General features: G+C 36.1%; 1 long non-coding RNA gene across 1 annotated transcript in view; it reads left to right on the top strand.

Annotated features, from left to right (window-relative positions):
* Positions 1–11,165, top strand: part of LOC110401726 — a 179,642-nt gene extending 168,477 nt beyond the window's left edge. The window contains exon 3 of the long non-coding RNA XR_002440560.1: positions 11,101–11,165. This is a non-coding gene — a long non-coding RNA (uncharacterized LOC110401726). The remainder of the gene's footprint in view (positions 1–11,100) is intronic.

The raw sequence follows: 12,592 nt of genomic DNA, 5'->3' as shown, positions 1-12,592 counted from the left end.
GAGTATAAGGAGGCTGCTAGACTGTGTAGGGATGGGGTCAAGAAAACCAAGGCCCAGCTTAAACTGAACTTGGCTAGGGATGCCAAAAAGAATGAGAAAGGCTTCTACAAGGTATCTTAACCAGAAAAGGAAAGTGCAGGAGGGCGTACTCCCCCCCCCCCCCACCAGTGAGTGACGCAGGCAGGCTGGTAACAACAGACAAGGAGAAGGCTGAGGTGCTTAACTTTTTTTGCCTCCATCTCCCCTGATAACTGCTTGCCACACAGCCCTCAAACATTTGGTTTGGTAGGAGGGGATCAGGGAAGCAACGTCCCTCCCACTGTAAGTGAAGATCAGGTTCATGACCACCTGAGGAACCTGAACATCCACAAATCTATGGGTCCCAATGAGATGCATCCCAGAGTCCTAGGGGAATTGGCTGATGTTGCCAAGCCACTCTCTATGATATTTAAAAAGTCGTGGCAATCAGGTGAAGTCCTTGGTGACTGGAAAAAAGGAAACATCATACCCATTTTTAAAAAGGGTAAAAGAGAAGACCCCAGGAACTTCCAACCTGTCAGTCTCACCTCTGTGCTGGGGAAGATCACGGAACAGATCCTCCCGGAAGCTGTATTGAGGCACATGGAAGGCGGGGAGGTGATACAGGAGAACCATCATGGCTTCACCAAAGGCAAATCCTTTTGGACGGACCTAGTGGCCTACTATGATTGTGTCCCTGTATCAGCGGACAAGGGGAGAGCCACTAATGTCGTCTATCTCAACTTCAGTAAGGCCTTTGACAAAGTATCCCACAACATCTTTCTCTACAAATTGGAAAGATATGGATTTGATGGCTGGACTGTTCGATGGGCAAAGAACTGGCTGCAGGATCAAATCCAGAGAGTGGTGGTCAATGGCTCAGTGTCTGGATGGAGATTGGTGATGAGTGGTGTCCCCCAGGGGTTGGTGCTGGGGCCGATACTCTTTAATATCTTCATCAGTGGGCTTGAGCGTACTCTCAGCAAGTTTGCTGATGACACCAAGCTGTGGGGTGTGGTCAACACACTAGAGGGATGGGATGCCAATTGAGGCAACCCCCATTACCAGTATAAACTGGGGAATGAAAGGATTGAGCGCAGCCCTGCCAAAGAAGACTTCGGTGTAGTGGTGGATGGAAAGCTGGACCTGAGTCAGTAATGTGCCCTTGCAGCCCACAAAGCCAACCATATTCTGGGCTGCATCAAAAGATACGTGACCAGCAGGTTGAGGGAAGTGATCCTGCCCCTCTACTCTGCACTGGTGAGGCCTCACCTGGAGTACTGCATCCAGATGTGGAGTACTCAGTGCCGGAGAGATGTAGACCTGCTGGAGCAGATCCAGAGAAGGGACACAAAAATGATCCATGGAATGGAGCACCTCTCCTATGAGGACAAGCTGAGAAAGCTGGGGCTGTTCAGCCTGGAGAATAGACGGCTATGAGGTGACCTGACAGCTGTCTTTCAGTATCTATTGGACTAGGTGATCTTTTGATGTCACTTCCAATTCCTGACATTCTGTGATCTAAAGGGAAGGTACAGGAAAGAAGGAGACAGACTCTTTAGCAGGATCTGTGGTGATAAAACAAGGGGAAATAGCTTCAAGCTCAAGGAGGGTACGTTTAGGTTAGATGTAAGGAAAAAAATATTTTACAGTGAGGTTGGTGAGGTTGCCTCGTGTTGTGATTGATGCCCTGTCTCTGGAGACTTTCAAGGCAAGGCTGGATAAAGGCTCTGGGTAACCTGATCTAGCTGTGGTGTCCCTGTTCGTTGCAGGGGACTTGGGACTAGATGCCCTTCAGAGGTTCCTTCCAACTAAGGATTCTATGATTTCTCATGATAAGATGCTGTTCATTCTGTTATATGGTAACAGTACTTGATGTGTAACTTTCAGTAAAGCAAGTCACAGAAAACTGGCTTGGAAGCTTTATTTTTCATTGTACAATAGATATAACTAAATAATGTTGTAATGAAGCCATTTCTAAGAAACTAATGATTACTAAAACAAGTTGACTCTAAAGTTCACGTTGTTTCTGTTTTTATGTGAATCAGACCATTACAACTGTGCAGGCTTAGGTACAGGGCAGGGTGTACCTTGTTAGTCTGAATTTGATTTGAGTATGAGTTAGGTAATGAGTTATCCAGCTCTGCTGAAGTCGTAGTGCTTCTGTACTCGCAGGCAAGCAGAAGTCTTCATTCTTCCAGAATATTACTCCCCAAAGTTAAAAATGACCATAATTTCTAAAATGACAGGAATGTCATTTATTCAACTCTGAGACTTAAGTACATTAATTTCACCAGAGTTGTTCTTAGAGCATTAAATGATTTCAAATTCTTTTTTATTTTTATCCTCCCTCTCTTCCATTTAAATCAATGAACCTAACCACAAGTATCACAAATTGATATTGACTTCTCTACTTCGCGGAAGTCTGTTCTTATGGCCTTGCAGAAACTAAGTCAATGTCAGAGCACTTTCTAGATGAGGGAGATCTGCAGCAAATATAGTACAGGTTCTGTTAGAAGTCTCAGTGGAAAACCAAAGAATTGCCCAAGAGCAAGTTTACCTATTTACCCTTACAGCTGCAGAGTAACACACAAAAAAACCCCATCATTTGATAGTTTTGATATGAAGCATAAGAAAAAGATATTTGTAATAGTCTTCAACTGAAATGATACAAAATTCCCTATTTGTCATTCCTTCAACATTCCAAAAGAGAATATTAGCTATGTGCTACAAAATTTTGCCCTCAGATAGAAATTCCCTTGACAGTTGTCTCACTCTACACAAACAGTTGCTCTTGCATTTGGGAAAGCTTTAGTCTCCAAGCCTCTTCAAAAGCAGTAGAATTAACATTAGTTTAAATGAAAATAAAATTTTGAGAATTCTCAAAGCCCATGGAGAAATGTTATATATGAGCTCTGAAAGCAGTACTGTTCTGATGTCTGAGAGGGTAGGGAAGATCACAATTAAGATATTTCCATGAGAAAGCTTCAGAATTGCTCTGAAAATGAGCACAGATAAGACCAAAGTCATAACAGACCTGTACCTGGAATCAAAGGAATTTGCCACTGCAGGACAGAGGAGAGAATATATGTCTAGGCCAAATGTTGAAAAATGGTTAAAAAGTACAATAGTTAACTGTAAAAGCTTTATTTGAATAGCTTTATAGTGCTAAAATATAAATATATGATCTCCTTGAACATCTGGTGCTTATTCCTTGGAGCATCTGTTCTATAAAACAAGATGGAAATAAGTGTGTATTTATGTTTCATATTGGTGTATATATTTGCTTACATATAGATATAGATATAAACAAAGACTTATATTTGAATATTTTGTGCATATTCATAGACAGTTTGTATATACAAATTGGAATGCATATGTATATTTACACATACCTATTTATGTAGTACAAAACCTGAAAAAATCAGTTGATGAACTATCCAATAAACCTTGCTTATTTAAAGTCATTCATTTTTTCCATTCCATGTTTTCAGTAGCTTCATTCCTGCCTCTTTGTTGCTAACTTGAAAGAAAAAGCTAATATGCATTTAAATAGTCACTGGGGGAATAATATCGCCTCTGTATGTAATCTTCAGTGGCCACAGCAACGAGATTTTCATGGAATTGGTAGTGCACCAGCGTGTTTATTCAGGTGTGTTGTATGTTCATAAATTAAATTCACCTGCAAGAGTCAAGAAAGTATGTAAGATTCTTTGTATTAACCTACTTTTAATCCACTGTGGAAACTATAGTACCCAGTAATAGCTGCTTTTTTAAAGTTTACAGATGATTCCCAGATGTTGTGTCTTTTTGCTACAAAACAGTGACTTGGACAGACACAACCAGACTCATCTATAACTTGTTTCCAATTAATGTTACATTATGTCTGGCATGTCTGACAGCTGGTTTTGAGTATTTTGATTCATAGTCTTTTAAGCCAACCGCAGAAGAACTTTAAACATTGTATCATTTTTCTCTTCCTCACTAGAATACTTTGCAAACTCAGTTTAAGGTTTGAAATTGTTAAGCAGAATTGGAGACAGTGGTACTGAGGCAGGATGTTCTGTTTATCAGCAATAGTGATGGTCTTCCTAGAAATGAAATAGTGGAACAAGCCATTAAAGCAAGCTAGAGATTTGGCCTGTGCACCACTTCTTCAAAGCTTCCTGGGCTATTAGCAGGTACAGCTTTTGCTATGTTTTTGCTACCACTGAGTTTACCTGGGGAGTTAAGCAGAGATGCAAATGATATTCCTTGAAAGACAGTTGCTCTGTATCACACAAGGTATTTTTAATTTTACTCTTCGGTGTTCATTCAGATTCTCTATGCTGCAAAGTTACACTCAGTTTTAACCTTTCTAGGATATTCTTTGCACAGCTGAAGTGACCCATCTGACTCCCATGGGAGACAAGGGCTTTTAAATTTTGGTAGATGTGTGACCAAGTTGTACCTAAATAAAATGGACAGGGCCTGCGTATAGAAATCTATTTTACAGCACCACTTTCACTTTGCAGCAGGGGAGGAACATACAAGCTTCACAGAGGCTGAGGTGATTAGCAGTGTGAAATTAGAGGAGGAAATGGAGAAAAACAATATTCTATATGCCTCATGCTGAAAAGACCTTATTAAAATTTCTGATGCAAAAATCATCTGGTTTTGATCTGCTGAAAATATACAGAATGTCCTATCTCAGGTGTAAATAGATAAATGACTAAACTGAACTATATTCCCTTGGGCATTCAGAATATACAGAGCAGCAGAAGGTAAAAAGACAAGCTTGGGAAGAGGTATTAGAGATAAATAAAAGTTACTGCCAAAAACAAAACAAAACAGAAAACCTGTTTTTGAGTCACTCAAGTTTTGTAAACATTTTTTGGTCACAATTTCCAACATTTAATAGATTCTTAAAGATTTTCATTAAAATCTCACTTTCTGGCCAAAAACATTATGAAGTTCTGACTGTCTCTCCTATTTCATGTTTAAGAATCTTTCTAGTGTAAGACATCCTATGTACATGAGGAATAGGACAGATCCATCTTCAGTAAAGCTCTGGGTATTGTAAGAGCACCTTCGTTTGTATGAATACTTAAACAGAGTGAAGTTAAGTCTTCAGACAGAATTCAAATAATATTTCAGTGCTGCTAAGAATTTAGCTAATGTTTCTATAGTGCTTGTATACATGAACATAATTTAAAAAATAGAAACAGTAAAATTAGAAATAGTAACATTCTGATGTGATAAAAAAAAAAAAGTTGTTTGTTTTGCTATATTAACTCTTCTGTGCATCTGCTTTCCTGGCATAACACATTCTGCGCCTGTTTCAATCACACCAAATGGAACTTGATTCCTTTTAGATGGCATATTGTGAGAACTAAGCATTAAGAGCAATGTAAAGAATTATAACTTAAAACTGTGATTCATTTATAATCTTCTCATCCAAAAGTACTGTTTGTGGGCCATCAAGATTATGCGATGCACAAATGTATCATGCCATTGTGTCAGCACTACAGTAAGTTATCTATACAGCCAGGTGCCAATACAACTATGCTAATGGTTATTAAAAACACTGCTAGAATGCTTGGGGGACAGTTTTCAAAAAAGGAAATACATGCTAAATCAGTGAGACTGACATTAACAATTTGTGGTTAATCAGTTTATGAAAACATGTTACTAGCAGAAGGCTGTGTAAAGAAAGATGGACATTTTGCCTCTGTTTTTCCCATTTCTTTTCCTCTTAGCTGACTCCAATCTTTTTATTACTAAAAGCCACACAGTGGATTTAGTTCTTCACAAAAGTATGGATTAGCTTATAAAATAAGCAAATTTAAGTGCTAGGTTGGGGAAGATGGGATGAGAATTCATCTGACTTTATACAGGAGAGATTGGAGCAGAGCTGACCCTTGATTTGCCACTGAGGTCTCACCAGACAGTCCATGCCAAGCTAAGTTACTAAGCTTTAAGTGAAAAGCATAAAACACTAGAAATCTCATTGTTTGTGTATTTCAATATAATCTTTATCCACTCAAATGAAAAAAAAAAAAATCTATGCAATGCTGACTCAAGGACAAACTATTGCCAAAATAATTTCTTTTTCTTGGAGCTTATGCATAAAATGATTAATAGAACGTTGAGTTGAAAGCTGTGAATATGATCTGTAATTCAGAGAAAGGAAGATCAACCCCTCAGAATGCTTCAAACACTCCATTATTGAGATAAGCCTATGAAATGTGTCCACAGATTAGTTATGATTCAGGTGCAAAAACAGTGACTTGACTCAACCAGATCTTGATAGCAAGAATCTCTAAGGCTAGTAACAAACATAGGTGTTCACTTGAGAAGGTTGTTCTTCCACCATAGCTTGCTTTGAGAAACCAGAAAGATCTCTGCAGATGGAGCTGATAGAAAAATACCAAGTTTGAGCAACTATTGCATTCTTCTGAAATTAACCCTTAGATGTTCAGTTCTGGATGTTGCTGAGTTCTTGTTCTGAGGAGGGAGAAGTTGGAGGGGAGTGGAAGCAAGAATATTAACAACACATAAATAATCAGGCTGTCTGAGTTTCTGGAATTTATTTGTTATTTTTCTTTAGTCAAAGGAACGGCTAATTTTAATAAATGTTGAGTTCCATAAAATGATTTTTTCCCTAGTATTAAGATGGAGTGAGATTGTCACCTAATTAGCTTTTTAGATGAAGTAAGATTGTGTTCACTACAAGAGTTGTGATAATTCATTGGTTCAAATAAAATAAAGTAGATACATCATGTGGTAAAACACTGTGATCATACAGATCACAATTCTGATTTTGTGTACAAACAGTAAATTTCAAGTTCTAAAAATTTTGTTTTCAGACTCAGTCATGTCTGTTAACAGGTGAAGTCCTGTATTATACTGCATTTTTTCTCTGTATAGAGGAAATTTTAAATATGTGATTGTTTTAGGATTTCCTAAAGAGCTATTCTTGATTTCATATAAAACATCTTCCTTTCTTGGAGCTCTTTCTGAAGATAAAATATTTCATGTGTTTTAAGGTGATTTAACTTCTAAGGGAATACTTGATGATCATGGACTGATCTTACTTATTGCTAATTCTAGGAAAGCTAAAACAAATTTAAATACAACTCTTCATACATTTGTGAAGAATAAGGTCTCAACTGATGGTTTAGAAACCATTTGAAACTGAAGGGATATAGGCAGACCTGTAATCTCCACTTTTATGAGCGAGTCAAATAAGCTATGATTTCTTATTGCTTTTCAAAACTGATTGTCCTATCTTCTTGAAAGACCAACTGAAAATGTCTCAATTACAAATCAAAACAGACTTCTCCTGACAGTAAATGAAAATATTTATTCTTTGTTAATCCACAAAATAGATTTATTTGAGAGCAAGCTTGAGTTTCAGTGAGCAGCTGCCTCCAGCCCATGAGATTGAGAAAGACTATTCTACAGCATCAGTGTGAAAGCAGAGAACAAGTCTTCCTCTGATCTCCATAAAGAGCATTGTTCAGTGTCAGAGCGTCTTCCCCAAATATTAGTGACTCTTAACTAACTCACTTTCTTCTTGAATGGGAGCTGTTCTATGCTTTAAATCCTACTGCCTTTGTCTGTTTCTTGAATTTAATGTTAAAAGCTTTTTTTATGAAGAGAACATTAATCAGCTATTTTCAAACTAGAGTACAGCAAAATACAAGTTGATTTCATTTATAAAAAGTAACATTTAGATTAGATGTGAGAAAAGCATTTCTGTTATACATTGCTATGCTTATGCTGAAACCTATCAAAACACTGTAGCCCATACCTCAAAGAGATTTTAAAAGACAAATTTGAGAAATAGACTTCAGTCATGACATGGTTTAGTTGTATTAAGTCTGTCTCAAAGCCCATAAAAGGATGACCTAGAAATTTATTCAGGAGCTCCTTTCAGTCCCATAGAAAGGAATACATAGTTTCTCATGTATTGTGTCCAGACAGAAATTACTTTCTCACCAACATAAATGTCTGCAAAATCCATAAAATAAGTCCACCTAAATGTGAATATTTCCTTTCTGTTACTTAGCCAAAATTTTTAGTTCAAATGTTGGAGCTACTATATGAGCTCAGCTAAGGATTGCATTTATAGCACCGAAATAAAACAAAAATTAAATGCAAAAAGCTCTTTCAATAGCTATGTGACCCACAGCCTCAGACAAGTTCATTACCCCCTATTCACTTATTACCAAGCTACAGATTGCCTGCCTTTTTTTTTCCCTAATACTATGTCAGTTTGTCTTAAGCTAACCAATGGCACTTGGATCATATCAAAGCACATACACTATACATCCATACACATTCCCTTTCTCAGGATATCATGATAAACTGTTCTTCCAAAACTCTTGGATTAACTTATTTAATCAGGTTATCTGTACATTAGAAGCAGCGCTTTAAGAGACTACACCTCTCCTGCAGTTTCCTTTTATCAGAAAAACACACTCCCCACTGGTCATGCCAGACTTACCTTTTAGGAACATTACAAGTTTCCACAATGGTTTGAAGACTGGCAAAATGTCAGTCAGGAGCAACAGCATGACATTAACTATACATATTTTTATCACTTTTCTGCAGTAAGTAAAAAGAACCACGAAAGGCTCAATCTTGATCAAAGACTCCAGTTAGTACAGAACACTATGGGATACTTCCTCAGAGGCAAAGGAGAGCTGTGGACAGATGCAGTTGTTTTCATTTATTCCTACAAGTTGTCTTCAATCCTGAGAAATCCTTAGTCTGCATAGGGGATTGCTACTGAAAGTCATCTGCTTGTTTGTGTGCATTGCTTCATTCTATATTCTGTGACTTAGGTATATGAATGCTTTCTATCCTTGAAAACCTGCACCACAGGTGCAAATTCCAAGGCTATTACACATATGATGTCAAGCCTTAAGGCCTTTAACTTAATTTATTGCAGACAAGCTTGATGTTTTTTTATGGCTTCTTCCTTGACTTAATTGATCAGTCATTAGTTCAGAGTAAAGTCTTTTAATATATTCAACAATAAGTTTGAATAAGTAGGGACAACTAACAAGCCTTTTTAGTAGCTTCTTGTCACCTTAATTCTACTAATATAATTTTAAGCAGGCAGTTGAGCCATTTTATCTCAAATGGCTAAAGATGTGGTGAAAATATAGATTACCAGTGCTAACTAAGTATCTGTTGTCTCACTCTTCTGGAATAGATTCCATAGACAGATGACAAATTTATTTAAAATCTTGGAGTTTATCTATTCTAAATGCCATATAACATTTATCTATCCCATATCAGAGCAGATTTAACGTATAGCTGATTTTTGAAGAAAATATAATTTAATTTCCTATTTTGTCTGTAGTAAGACTACAAATAAACATGGTTGTAGCATGCTCGGACACGGTTATCACTTGTAAGGACAGATGTTAATAGGTTCTAAAAAATCCTTTTTCAATATCTCCAAAAAATCAAAAGACTACAAATCTATACAGTGTCCCAAAACCATGGACAAAAAACAACAACAACAACAAAAACCCTACCATTGCAAAAATGAACGTTTCTTGTGTTTTTGGACTAGTTGTTTAAAAAAAAGGTAAAATTTAGAGAATATAGTTAATAACAGACTTGAAAAACACAAATATGTTGAGTGTAAAGTCTTATACATTCTGTTAAACATGGCTTGAGTGATATGAAATAAGTGAGCCCACCTAAGTGCTTTTAGCACTGTTCATAATTGGCTACTATAATACTTAAAATCACATAATTTCCATTTTTACTGTCTTATGAATACCTGTCATGTCCCATAATACATGGCATAGTTTTAGAGATAAGCTTTAACCTAAATGCTTTGATAAATCAGAATCTTAGTCTGTGCATGGAGAACTCATGTAGAAAATCTTTGTTCTATCAATGTAAAAACGTTCAGTTAACAGAAAAACGTTGGATGACAGCATTCCAGTGTGGAGAAAAATGAAAATATCCAGTTCTTCTCACTCATACATTTTCTCTACTATAATTTTTGCATATTTATTAAGTGGAATGAAGAGAGTATTAGCAGAAGGGAATATCTGTTACCTATAGTAAATGCTAATAATTTCATGTTTCTTATATTTGTATTTAAAATATTCAGTACGACATTATATTAATGTTCTTCACTCCTTTCCGTACAATGTAGTACTCAATTCATCCCATGTTCATCTCACATTTACCAGTTGGCTGATTCATCTAGTGCATGTAAAGGAATGATTATGAAACTGAAGCAGCATTTATTTCCTTGAGGATGTGATGAACTGTATATAACAAATTCTTTTCTTGTTCAGTCCTGACTTCAAGAGATCTGTACAGTCAACTGTTACATTGATACTCTAAATTGCTCTCTTATTGTCATCTTTTCTTCTCTGGAATTCTAATGACCAAAGCCCTCTTGTCCATAGAAGTTTATCTTCACAATGCATATTCAAGTCATAGTTTGAAACCTTAATTCATCTTCTATGCAAATTGGAAAAGTACTGCAGAGATACACAGGCTCATTACAGAATTTTGAAACTGTGGAGAGGTCTCAGGGTTAACATTTTGAGGCAGGATGGTTTGTTTTCATTTTTCTCTTTGAAAGAGTGTTCTCTGATTTGTTTAAACTGCTAATAGACGCCAGTCCAAAACTAGAGCGGAATAATCTCAGCTGTAATTTACTATGCTTTTTAAAAACTAATTGTAGGCAAGACTTAGTTCAAGCTGATATAATGCAAACATTCTTTTCAATGTATTGATCTTAAATCTATTTCTCATTCCTTCATTACTGGGCTTATTTTTTCATTTCCTTAATTTCATATTAAAGATTAAATAAAAACAAAAGCCTTAAGTTTGTAACATCATCTCACGCAGACCTGTAAAGACTTCTTAGCTCTGGGTGTTAGAATTTCCATTTTGTTTACTTCTGTAGCTGTAAAATACAGTTTATAGATAAATCCCAGAGCTATAAATTATGCAGAAAAGTCAGTATTTATGATATTTTCAAGCTGAATTCAGGCAAATTTTCAGTCTTATGTTTCTCTCTGAAACTCTAAACTTTCTGACTTTTCTGTTCTGTAGATTTCAATACTGCTGGAAGATTCAGACAAAAAAAACCCTAAAATCACGGACAAAATTGAAGGTAAAGTTATAATTTCCTGTTTATTTTAAGATAATGACATGGTGATGACTGAACTGTTTTCTTAACTGCTAAAAATGTGTAATAAATTTTTTTTGGAGTATGTTTATTAAGTTCAGATTTCAAAGCATTTGCTAGAATTCAATCATCGAAACAGTACACAGATATGAAAGAGTTCCAGAATACTTTTTACTCTGAATCATCATTCCTTTGACTATTAAGTCAATTAGTTATTGTAGACTTTTGTCAGACGACATCTTCCCATATTTATTCACTATTCTTCATCTTCTAATTACCTGAATTGCCGCAAAATTCATTTGCATGTGTGAATCCCACCTTGCTCTGAATGAATAGTGGCTCTATTATAGGATACTTCTGAAATAATTACTGCAGTAAGCTTCCCAAAATTTACCCTTTATGAGAGCAGCTACAGAATTTTTCAGCATTAGAGAAAGAAATGGTTAGGCGAACCAGAGACATCTCATCTCCACGGAAGGCAAATAAAAACTATTGTCTGAAGTGTTAAAAATCTCCTTTACCATCTATCCTTTTAGATTGGAAATCTTTAATTTGAAGATACCACAACAGCCCACTGAGGAAGTAATCTGAACTTTTCAACAATAGTGAAATAATATCACAAAATTTCTCTTAAGTGGTGTAATAGAGGACTTTCCCAAAGTGTGAGGAATTCTATCAGAAGGATCTTAATTCATCAGTAGGGTATCCTTATGTAGAAAATGGAGTTTATGATCTACTGTGAGAAAAATCTTAACCTAAATCAGAAGAAGATATCAGTGTTCTGAATCCATGCACTTCCTTTGCATATTGCTGTGTAACACATGCAAATATGGAAAGGAGGGGAAGGAATCATTCTGGTGGGCTGGAAAGAGGGTCTTGCATTTCATGTTTCCCATATCATAGAAAACACATCATGGTGCCAAAAGAGACAAAGAAAAATGTTAAGACTTGCAGCCAAACAGTATATTAGTTTTCAGGTGGAAAAGGCAATAAAGGATAAATAAAAGAGTTCAGCAAATATATATATATTTTTTTTACGTTTCCACTTCATATAGAGAATTCCTCTGTGATATTATTAGACTCCTCACTATGGCTCTTAATTTTTGCATTTTACATTTTGTGATATTATTATACAGCTCTGAAGAACCTGTAGGTCATTTTTATGTCAAATACATCTGTACAGATTTTTCAGGGAGTTTAGGGGAATTTGATTCTTACGTTTGAATTCATATCAGAGAGGAAATGAGATAGAAGTCTAAGTAGAAAGTGCTGCTGTGAGCCAAAAGGAAAAGGTGTAATCATTTTTTTGATGCTTATAACTATTAGATTTTTCATCTTTACAGCTGTTCTTGATTAGTTCCATGTACCTCTATGGTACTTTTCAGTACTGTCTGCTATGCAAATATTTTAAGAAAA

Source organism: Numida meleagris, chromosome 6 (assembly GCF_002078875.1).
Source record: "Numida meleagris isolate 19003 breed g44 Domestic line chromosome 6, NumMel1.0, whole genome shotgun sequence".
In the NCBI taxonomy this organism is placed as follows: Eukaryota; Metazoa; Chordata; class Aves; order Galliformes; family Numididae; genus Numida; species Numida meleagris.
The sequence above is the reverse complement of the archived record's forward strand: the minus strand, read 5'-3'. Positions and strand labels throughout refer to the sequence as shown.